The sequence below is a fragment of the Pomacea canaliculata genome, linkage group LG11, assembly GCF_003073045.1.
Source record: "Pomacea canaliculata isolate SZHN2017 linkage group LG11, ASM307304v1, whole genome shotgun sequence".
In the NCBI taxonomy this organism is placed as follows: domain Eukaryota; kingdom Metazoa; phylum Mollusca; class Gastropoda; order Architaenioglossa; family Ampullariidae; genus Pomacea; species Pomacea canaliculata.
The window spans coordinates 12,854,217-12,866,206 of NC_037600.1; the positions used below are offsets into that span (position 1 = coordinate 12,854,217).

An 11,990-nucleotide genomic window follows, 5' to 3' on the forward strand; every position below is an offset into this window, starting at 1 on the left:
GTGGAGCTGACACTTGGCTGATCGTCAGCCAGCTGCGATCACGATCATGTGACCACTTGCCCCGGGTGACGTATGAGACCGACCTGTCCGAGTCTCCGGAGACTGACCAACTCACCCCTCTCACCAGTCACAACTCGTAACCTTTTGCTGATGAATTCTCTGATTTTACAGCCATGCTCGTGAAATACCCTTTCATCAGTGGGAACCGGTTTAACAGTTCTTACGGTGTTTGTCTACCGAGTACTCTGCAGCCAAGACTCTAGACTGCGAGTTTGTACTTCAGCAGCTAACTTTCGATGTCATCTTAGTACTTCTTATCACGAATTCCAATAACAGGAAGTAGGTATTTGGGCAACTTAAAAGAACTTCGATGAACCACTCAATGTTCATCGTTTAGTTCGTAAAGCTGAGCTCGAAGATGGCGGCTGATGACACTACGGTCTTTTGGAACTACGTCGTGCGGACTACGTCCATGGCCTTCTTTTACACAATATGTCCTGTGGGATTTGTCGGGCTAACTTGTTCGCCCTAAAGGTTTGTGATCAAGTCGAAGACCGCGAGGAAGCCACCAGGTGGGCAGGTGAAGGACTAACTCGATGGAAATAATGAGTCCTACGTTGTTATAACCCCGAGAGGGAGGAGGAACTTGTAGTTCCTGTCTGTTGCCTCCGGCCCGGCCCCAGCACAAACGCCACTTTTGAAGTGTTTTCAGGGGAGACTCGTTTTCCCCTCCCCAACCTTTCTATTTTTCCTGCGGCTGAAATCCTCTCGTTGCTTCGGTTTTTCTTTATGTTAGCGAAAACAGCAGAGGTGTACTGGGATCAACAGATACAGAAAGAAAGAGAGAGAGATGGGGTGGGGGAGAGGAGAGTCACAAAATTTGGTTTTGGAATCTACTCACTGTGTTGTTACCTACAGTTTGTGTTCTTTGACAGTTGCTAACATAGAGGACACGCGCGAAGTAAACAACTCGCGGGGGAGAACTGTTTAAACTACAAAACCAAGGAAACGAGCTAAATTAGCTAATCACAGTTGGCTAACTCCAGCAAACTGGCCAAAATATTTTGCCAAGGAAGGTTGAACTTCATTGTCGACAGCAGTCTTTCATTAGTTCTGTCTCGCTACCCCGGGGTTGTCGTGTGGTCCTTATGGACCCTCGAGCGTGAAATAAGTATTTGTGGTCCGTTGTAAGATCAAAAGTAAAATTAAAAAAAAGACGGTTTCCGGCAAAAGGGATCGACTTTAGAGAAAAAAATAAACCCTACTATTTTTTAGGCATTGGAAAGATTAATGTTTGACCACTTCGTCACAACTTCGAAGATATGGTGGAGTATCAACGACACGAACTTCAAAGCAGCAGCAGAAGCCTCAAAACAACAACAAAAATTACAAAAGATCAGTTTGACATAAAGTCGCTTTAAAATGATAATTAATTAGAGGTCGCATAAAAAAGGTAGAGCTTAAGTCACGAATAATAAGTGTAAGGTAGACAAAGTTCTCATTATTTTGTAGCAAGAACTGGGCGGGAAAAAAAAATGAGCGCAGTTGTAACCATCTCATCGATGTGGACAAAAATCTCAATTTAATAAAACATTATTTGTTATAGTGTCGCTCGCATACCTGCGCACGGCAATTCACGGCGAAACTTCATCATCTGATATTTTGGAAGCAAAAATGATAAACTGTTCTTGGCATTTTTTTTTACAGTTACCAACCGAAACCTTTATTGATATAAATAATAAAACACAGCAGAGTTGCCACTAAAAATCATAAGCTTTGTTTTTATCTGATCGTCAACATCATGCAGCTAACTGCGAGCAGAGTATTTATAAATTTATGTCTGCATAAAAGGGAAACTTGTTTCCTGGTTATTTTTATTTGACACAATTTCAGAGCAAATCTTTGGGATTTTAAATCATAATTTTCCGTCCATCTTTGGTAATTTAAAAAAATAGAAAAGAAATTATTGAGGGGAGTAGAAGGAGTTGAGTGAGAAAGCCAATGAAAGAGCGAGATGAAACATTTTAAAACGTAAAATCATAATAAGATTTTCTCTCAGTTTAAATACTTTCTGATCATATTTGCATCTAAGTCTTTAAAAAATTATTCCTTGAAGATGGTTTATGTTCGCATGATATTATATCTTTTTTGTTGCAATTTACAAAATAAGCTGTTTCACAAAGCTTTGTATTTTCGTGCACTTGCATATTACATCTTATTCGCGATAAAAGAAAATATTGTCTTCGTTTCCTCGAAAGATGAAAGCTGATTGTTGTTATCTAAATCTACTCAAGCCGTGCAAAGTCGACAGAATAGAAATAGATAACAAAGCATAATATTAGTAAAGAAGAATTCCGCAAGAACCCACAGCAAAAGATAAAGTCGTCAGATGATATTAATAATATAATAAGTAATAATAAATGACATCTGTCACTAACCTGCTCCGGCAACGGCGACTGGAACTCCGTCCTCAGCTCCACCACTCATCGTCTCTGAAAGACTGACCAGTGGAATAGGAGGTGATGACAGGAACCAAATCGCAGACTACCTTAACGGCGATATTACTCTTATCTTGGAGTTAATTAAGAGGTTCTTGAGCTCACTGTTGTTGGATGGTTGGCACTTCCACAGATGATAAAATATCCATGCGCTGAAATATCCTTCCTTGATATTTTTTTCTCCTTTTTAAGCCACAGAGAAGTAAAAGGAAAAAAATTGAATTTGAAGAAAAATGGTCCGAGCACTGCTAATTGCTGAGCCCACCTCGTCGAGACTCCGTTGAAGACTGGAGATGTAATGGTGACACTGGCACTCGTCACCTACACCGGCGACAACTCTGCAGATGTCGTGACAATCGCATCAAGAGGCCAAAAGGTTTATAACCGGTCAGTGGTCAGCTTTGGGGGGAAGTCGGGGTGGGGGTGGGGAAAGAAAGCTAAGGAGTCAAAAGGGGCGGGGCTAATCGTGCGAAACGGTCAACCTTTGGTCAGCAGCTCGCGCTGTCATGAAGCTCCGCCTACACGGCTCCCTGATTGGCCAATCGGTGGAGGGGGCGCACGCGACTGCGACGCGTCCTTTTGATCAATCGATCGAAGATCCTGCCAACCATTTTCTTGTCGAGAAGGCACCAGAAAGACTGCTAGCCTGGAGCGAAGCTAGTTCTTCAGGTTCCAATCCCTTGTTAGAGAAAGAGTGAAGAGCGATTTTTAAATAAATATTTCCTTTCTTAAATCTGTCAGGAAAGCATTTTACGAACATTTTTCCGCCTCAGATTGCAAACCAAAATCGCAATGCAATTATTTTTTTTCATTCAATGTGAAGAGCAAAATTTGGTTTGAATGAAATTTAATTGGAAGGCAAGAGTTAAATCCATGACTACTTGTGAGATTTATTGTTTAAAAGTTTGACCAATAAAATAATTTAAGGATTCTAAACCAAATAGACCGGATTTTAGAATCGATTCCTAAAAAGCCAGTAAGTTTGTTTAGTTGTCTGCATCAATGTTTGGCTGCGTGTCGATCTGGCTGCTTATTTATGTTAGTCTTTGTGCGTGCGTGTTCGTGGAGACAGACAGGTGACGGATAATTAGTTGACAATAACTGACAGACATAAGATAGAACTGACTTCATCTCCATCCTTAAAGTTCTTTGAAAGGTTGTTGATACATTCTGAAGAGTTATGTTTTATTTTTTCTTCATCCATAGAAATGTAGAAACGTGAGTGGACTGGCAATTACATTCTGCCTGTCCTTTCGCCACTGATTTCTGCTCATGTCAGGCTCCACATCACCAAAGGGCAGTGTCAACCAGACATAACTATCTTCACGAGTGTCACCCTTCACCTCGACTGGCAGCCATTTCCAGCAGCTGCAACACTTATGTCACAAGAGACTCCCAGTCGAAATCGCACGCAGCACTTTCTTCACAAGTCATCACCCGGAGGTAATTAATTCTGTGTGAAGACATTCTCTCACTCAGAGGTCGCTGCCATTGATTGGTTTGAATGATTCCCATTGGTCGCTGGTCGCTGTGACGCGCATGTCTGACTTGTGATGAACCTGGCAGTGGCGAACAGGGTGTGATGACACTAACAGGACTCGATTGTCAAAATATTGACAACCTGTTGAAAGGTTCAAGGTGTCTGGCTCAGCCGATTTGACAATATTATCCTCGGGCTCCATTATACGGTCTAGGAATGGTTACGAATGAAAAGAGAAAAGCAATTTTTCTAATCCAGAAAAATATAATGACATCTTTGCAACATTTTTTTTAAATACATAAAGTGACAAGCAACATTTTCATTACATTGTGCTAAGGATAAAACCTCGAATCATTTGCACACATACAACTAAAATTGATTATAATCCTATCAAAAAGCCAACAAATGAATACACTGGGCATACATGTAAAATTAAGATGGGAAATGAAACGTTTACTTGAGTACTTGAAAACATTGCAACAAGAATATCTACACTTTTCGCGTGCAGTAAACAACATTCTATGGACACATTTTTTTTCCAACTCTAACATCACAACAAGAGCAGGTAAAATTTTATCAACAAGTTTATTATTTACTTGTTTTCTGATCTCTCGAAAATGGAAAGTGATAGAGCTTTACTTAGGATACAGATAGCTTTACATACAGGTTGGATACATGCTAAGAGCATCGCTCAGCCATTGTGTCAGATGTCAGTAATTGTCGTAATGTCGCCTTGAAATTGTTTACACCTTTCTTGATGGTCGTCCTCGGACTCGCGCACACCTCCACTCTCGTCTTGACGAGGCAGTTAATCGCTCCCGGAACCTCGGCCTGTCCGGCAGGTCTGTGACGTCAGCTGTGGCCTGCAGCACAATCGTGAGCACCGTTGCGTCTGGCGGATACGCACATGTCGCCTTGTTAGCTAAAGCCTTGTAAAGCATGCAAGCAGGCAAACGGCTTGACCTATTGAGATATTAAAGATGAATGTTCATTTCTGTTTTATCGAAACAGCGTTAGGTCTTGCAATAATATCAAGATAAGGCAAGATTGTTTTAAAAATCTGAAAAAATAGCAAATTATAGCAGTCCTTTAGTCATTGTTTTTTCCACTTATCTAGAAATATTTGGTTAAGGTGAATGATGTGTTTTTTTGCCGCTTTTGCTCAAAGATGTCTAAAATAGACAATAGAGTGGTGACTCAGCAATTACTTTACAAAATAGCTCATGGCGAGTTAAAGAAGTTTGTAAGTAAACTGAGAAAGAAATTGTGCTCATGATGTTTCGCTTTTCTTTTTAGCTGTTATTGGCCGTTTATAGGCGATGAAAAAAAAGAGAATAGTTTCATGTCAGACACTGATTTCTTCGCGAGTGTCATCTGCACCTCGGCTGATGATCATTTCCAGAAGTTACAACACTCGTGTCACTAGCGAGTCCCAGGAGGCACACACTACACTTTCTTTACCTGTCATCACCCAGAAAAGGTAGTTCTGTGTGAAGGTGTCGCGCTCAGTGGTCGCCATGGTTGTTCCTGCTACTGCTGATCGCTTGTGGCCACTGTCACTGAGGACACTCTTAGCTGACCCAGACTTACCTGGCAGTCGAGCGCGCAACCACCCGAAACTAAACGTGTTGACACGATTACGACTGAATTGTCCAAATATTGACAACCTGTTGAAAGGTTCAAGGTGTTCTGCTTTGTCGACTTAACCATTTTTATGGTGTCCAGTTTTTCAGTCTGGGACTGTGTACAAGCCAACGGAAAGAAGGATACAAATTATGGCAGTTTACAAAGACACTCAACAAGATATTGCGCGTTTTTTTAAAGATATAAATTGACAAGTAGCATTTTCATTACATTGTGCAAACGATAAAATCTCGAATCATTTGCCCACATGCAACTAAAACTGATTATAATCCTATCAAAAAGACAGCAAGTGAACATACTAGGCATGCATGTAAAATTAAGACGGGTAATTGAAAAGTTTCAAAATTGACACGTGTGAGTACTTGAAAACATTGTAAACAATGGTATCTACACTTTCCCAACTTTTTTGTGGTAATTTATTATAATTTATTTTCTGTGATAGGGACTATTTATCTGCGTATTCTCATGTAGTTAGATTAAAACCAACAACAACAAATAAATGAATGTTTTTCTTTCAGTCTGGCGAAAAATTTAGCTTTACTATAGCTCTCATTTACATATTGTGTCCCTATTTGCCTGCAGTAAACAACATTGTATGGACACATTTTTCCAACTCTGACATCACAACACGAGCGGGTCAAATTTGTATCAGCACTAATATTATTTACTTGTTTTCTGATCTCTCGAAAATGGAAAGCGATAGAGTTTTACATAGAGGATTCAGGTTGGATTCAAGCTCAGAGCGTCGCTCAGCCATTGTGTCAGATGTCAGTAAGGTGGGTGACAGGCCCGCCTTGAAATTGTTTGCACCTTTCTTGATGGTCGTTCTTGGACTGGCGCACACTTCCACACTCATCTTGACGAGGCAGTTAATCGCTCCCGGAACCTCGGCCTGTCCGGCAGGTCTGTGACGTCAGCTGTGGCCTGCAGCACATTTATGAGCACCGTTATGTCTGGCGGATACGCACTTGTCACCTGGTTAACTTGGAAACTTCGTAAAGTATGCCAGCAGGCAAACGGCTTGAATTATTGAGATCTTAAAGAAGAATGTTCATTTCTATTTTATCGAAACAGCGTGAGGTCTTGCAATAATATCAAGATAAGGCAAGATTTAAAAAAAATGAAAAAATTGGCAAATCATAGCAATTTTTTAGCCATTGTTTTTTTTTTTCTCCCCTTGAAACAATATAGAAATATTTCGTTACTGTGAAAGGTTTGTTTTTTCCCTCTTTTGCTCTAAGGCAGTGGTTCTTGACCGGGGTTCGATCGAACCCTAGGGGTTCGGCGGAGCCTCCACCACGGCAGTCAAGACACACCCGCAATTCGTGATGACACTAAAGAGGGGTTCGGTGAAAGTGTATATGGAACTTGTGGGTCAGGTACCTCAAACAAGGTTAAGAACCACTGCTCTAAGGTATCGAAAATAGACAATTAAGTCTGTGACTCAACAGCGCAGCTACAACACTCGTGCTACTCACGGCTCCCAGGGCACACTACACTTTCTTTACCTGTCATCACCAAGAAGAAGTGACCCCGCTGTGAAGATGTGTCGCTCGGTGGTCGCCATCGTTCGTCGTGCGACACGCTTGGCTAACCCGAGACTTACCTTGCAGTCGAGTGCGCACCCAGCCAGATGACACGTGTTGACACGATGAGTATTTAATTGTCAAAATATTGACAACCTGTTGAAAGGTTCAAGGCGTTGAGTTTGTCGATGTTTGGCGCTGTTGGTCCTTAATTCCACGGGCGTCTATCTCTGGGCTACTTGCAGATGAATTTTACCATGTTAACTTCTAGAACGAGGGCTCTAATCGAATTCGATTCTGGTTACACATGAACATGCAGGGAGGGAAAAAGAGAGCCTATGATAAGAGTATCGTAGATGATGTGAGGAAATTTCAGTATATATTTATATGTAAAGGCAGAAGTCGACAAACAGTCACTGCTATGGTCTCTATTGTACAAATATTGCTAGATAATATAACCAGATCAGATTATTTTTATTCAGATAAGGTTAGACAATGAAAATGAATAGAATTCCATGAGGTTGGCTATAAATTAGGAGAATTCTATCCATGTCGTCAATTTATGGTTTTGTAGAGGATTTCTGTGAGAGATTAGCTAGAGGTAATTTAAAATGAGACATTTGATTTCACATGGATAGCGGTATAGCTAAACCTCCTACTTGGTTGGTTGAGTTAGTAGGAAATTGATTCCACCTTGAAGTCATTTCGGACATCAGAGAGGGAGTGAGGGGGAGAATCCGGAGTACCCAGAAAAAAACCCCGACTCCTAACTTTGTCACATAGAGTGTTCTGAGACGAGTTTTGAACGCAGAGCCTCTCACTGCAGTAGTGACGAACGAGTGTTTTAGCCACTACACACCTGGGGCCGTGTGTGTGTGTTGGGGGGAATTGCGGGTGTAAACGAGAGAGGTCGAGAGGTCGAGATAGAGGTATCAAAGAAACAATCCTGGTCTTGAATTCCCTTAATTTCTTCTACTTCAATCAAGCATAAACATAGAGGTTACGAAGAAATAATGGTGAAGTCGGTAATGATAACTTTTAATTTAGAAAATAAAAGGAAAAGAAAAAGAGCTCGTGTATTTGTAATTTGATCTGTGTGATAAACCAGACCCTACTGTCTACACTACACCTTTTAAATATACCTGGGTACGCAAGGTTCCATGGTGTAATGGTTAGCACTCTGGACTCTGAATCCAGCGATCCGAGTTCAAATCTCGGTGGAACCTAGATCTTTTGCTTTCACATCTGCGTTTCCTTTTGTCCATCGCAATCACTCTTTGGTACACGCACGTGAACTCAAAATTCTGTCCAAGTTTCCCATTTTCAACTTTACAAATTAAATAAAAAAATCAGCACAATGTACATCATCAATTATATTTAATACGTCTTCATATATTTCTATCTTGTTTAACATATTAAATACCATTCATCAGAAAGGCTTTTAATCACTTGTATATTTTATACAACTTCATTCGTCTTAAAAAAAATAATTTGTCCTTTTATTATTCTCCAAGACGACAAGTTGCAGCCCCTTTTCCAAAGCGGACTACCCTATTTATCTCCCTTCACGCTCTGTTCTCGTGCTCGGCCACCGTGCTCACGTCTGTCATCTTCATCAAGAAAGTCCTCTTGTTTCTTCATCCCTCCGTGTATGGCGGCGTCCGCCACCCCTCAGCTCGTCTCCAAGGCGCGATGCCAGGCCGGCGGTCTTGTGGTTTTGTGGTCGAGCGCCACAATCCAATTAAAGGGCAACCACTCTCCTGCCCACCGTGAAAGCCGCGGCTGAAGTGCTCTTGAGGAAACGTTTGCGGCGTTCATTTGGCGTGGTGGTGCTTGGCGCGGAGTTTGTCAAATTGTCAGAGCACCCTTCTCTCTTTCCTCTTTACTTTTTTAATTCCTTTTCTTTCATGTCCAGCTTGTCTTCTGTCTCTCTCTCTCTACACACCCCTCTCTGTCTTTCCCTCCCACTTCTCTCTCTCTGTCTGTAAACTTCATCGACACATCGTAATCGGGAATTAAATGTGTGAGTAAAATGTGTAAAATTGTGAGCTTTGAGTTTCATTTCCAGAGCACCATGGGAAATACTACTAATAAATAACCATATAATAAAAATAAAATGCTAAATTTGTAAAGCGCATACGCACACTCCTAAGGAATATGCTCTTAGCGCTTAAGAACAAGAATAAAGCATGGGCAGCATACGAGGGACAGGAAAAAAAAAAAAACAAATAACGTAAGAACTATAAAAGAATTAACAGCTATACTAACGAAGAATAAAATAAAATACAGAAAACGCAAAGAGAGCCAAATAACAAGAAAAAGATGTGATTTAAATATTGCTGTTCCTTATTTTCTTTACAAATAACACCCTATACAGGATTTAATTTGCCCCTTATGTTACTCTTATTTTGTCCATATTAACCTTTCCACTCTCTCTCTCTTAATGACATATCATTTAATTATAATATTCTCGTAATGTAATAATTATTTCCTTGAAGTTAAAGATTTCCTCTTTTCATTTCTCGATTCTCCCTCCCTGTCTGTCTAGCCCTTTACACCTTTCAAATAATGATTATGATGCTAGCATAATGTAATTTATAATGATCTTTATTTATTTATACATTTATCTGCAAGGAAATACCATAAAATATATTCGTAATTCGCTGATAGGATTCAGTGTATACTTCATAATATGTTGTACACCAGTTCTTTTGAATGAACCAAAAGGTCTAACAAATCAACATTTCATAATCTTATTCTCTCTGTCTGTCCTTTCACTCTTTCTTCCAGCGAACAAACGATCAATTTCTCGTCTGCCGTGCACGTGGCGGAAGAACGAGACGACGAGCCACTCACCATTCCATTCAGGAGGCAGCAACCCAAAAGAGAGGTAATGCGAGGGAGGCAAGCGAGACGACAGCGATGACAGCGGTTCTCTAGCCGACAAAGGGCGACCGACTCTTTACCCTCGGCTGATCGTGACGTCACCCACCGGTCGACAGGCTCAGCCTCCTCTCGCCTACGTGCTAATTTTAGCAACATCCTCATTATACGTAGGTTAGCACTGAGATGCTGCAGAGGTGTGAGACATCAGGGAGCATCCCTCGAACAAGGTGGAGAAGAGGGAAATACTTGACCCTTCTCAAGCAAAGGTTAATCCTTTATAGCATTCTGAATCCAGGATCCGAGTTCAAATCTCGGTGGGACCTTCTAATTATCACTCTCCACCCCCATTTATTTATAACGTTGTTTCAAACGTTCAAATAACATTAAAGGGCTGTTGCTGCTGTAGTCCATTTGCCAAAGGTAGCGGAGAAAAATTGAAAGCAAAATTGAATGAAAAGGAAAGTTTAACTCTTTTTTTATCCACTGATACCTGATTTTAAAGTCTTATTTATCACCGCATTAAGGTAAAATGTCGATCTCTGATATTTCATTCTTTCTAGTCTCTCTCTGAATGCTTAAAAAGTCAAACAAACAAAAACACACGCGGGTGTAAAGTTGCAGGTGTTCACCATAAGAGGATCTCAGCAACGACAGACCATTCTGAATGATGATGATGATGGCGATGATGATGATGAGGAGGAGGAGAAGGATTTGTAGAATTGTAATTATACGGGTATGACGACTGCAACACAGGTTACGATGACACTGGCTGTATGATTGACAACAGCACGCTCATTAAAATTCTAGTTTAATTACAGCAGCCCAAGGGAAGAAACCAACACAGAAAGCAGCTACTAATGTTTACAGGGTTGTCTCCTCTTTCTGGTGCTGTTAAAACTGATTTGAGATTTTCTACCGCTAAGACCTATTTCTATTTTATTTTTCTATGACATTTGCGGACGTACAGGTTTAAAAAAAAAATCCGTTCTTTCCATCTACGGCCAATAGGGCTTTCTGTGCAATTCAAAGAAGACGGTAGCGAAAGGTCAGGTTAAAGTGATCCCAAACTGACCTCTTTACGGCTTCCTTTTTGTTTCAAGTTTGAAACCAGCTGGAGATTTGCAATTGTTCATCAGACATCACAAAAGGCCTCACTATTTGTTTAAGTATTCTAAATGTGCGTCTAGCTAATGGCGAAAACGTGAATCAAGTACGAGCACTAAGAAAGGAGGGAGTTAAGGGTGGAATGCAAAGATGAGGGTAATGGTCGCTCACCTGGCATCACTGCAGGGAAGATCGATACGTACTGGGTTGAAATACAATACATCCACATATTGGATCAGGGTTACAGGTAGTGCATTAGCAATACTATGGCTAAGAAAATGTAAATGAAGCAGATCACCGTGATTCTCTCCTGACCTTGAGTGTGCATGAAGTGTGTTAGTACTTTGTGTATGAGTGAATGTTGTAGAAGTGAGTATGCCTGTTATATGTGAATTTTGGTGCATGGTTGTTGATGATCTAGTGATTCTAGTCTATGTATAATTTATGTAAAGCGCTATGAGAAACTCTTTGGAAAGCGCTATATAAATTATTATGTTTTGCCAATGCCAGAAAACCCCGAAAACGCAAAGAATGATAAGCAAACAAAGCTTCATTAGCACCACAGTCGATAGACCGTCCCTTGTAGCGTATGTTTTCTCTCTGCCTCTTACTTTCCCCACTTCTCCCTCCCGCTGCCAAGGACTCTAAAGACACACTATTACATATACGTCGTTTCTATTCAGATTTATATATATATTGCTTCAATGTTACTGAACCAAGGCTGATTGTGGGTTCTTCAGTCTACGTGTACAAGAGCTGCTGTGGCGACAGCTGGAGATTTTCAGAAGCCTGACAGTTAAACTGAAAACTACAGCTGACCAACATTTCTGTGTAACAGATCAGGTGTCAATG

The 11,990-nt window shown here is 40.8% G+C and overlaps 1 non-coding gene across 1 annotated transcript; it reads left to right on the top strand.

The window, feature by feature from the left end:
• Positions 1-8,302: 8,302 nt before the first annotated feature.
• On the top strand, positions 8,303-8,374 carry Trnaq-cug. The gene has a single exon. It is a non-coding gene; the product is annotated as a tRNA-Gln (tRNA).
• Positions 8,375-11,990: the final 3,616 nt, after the last annotated feature.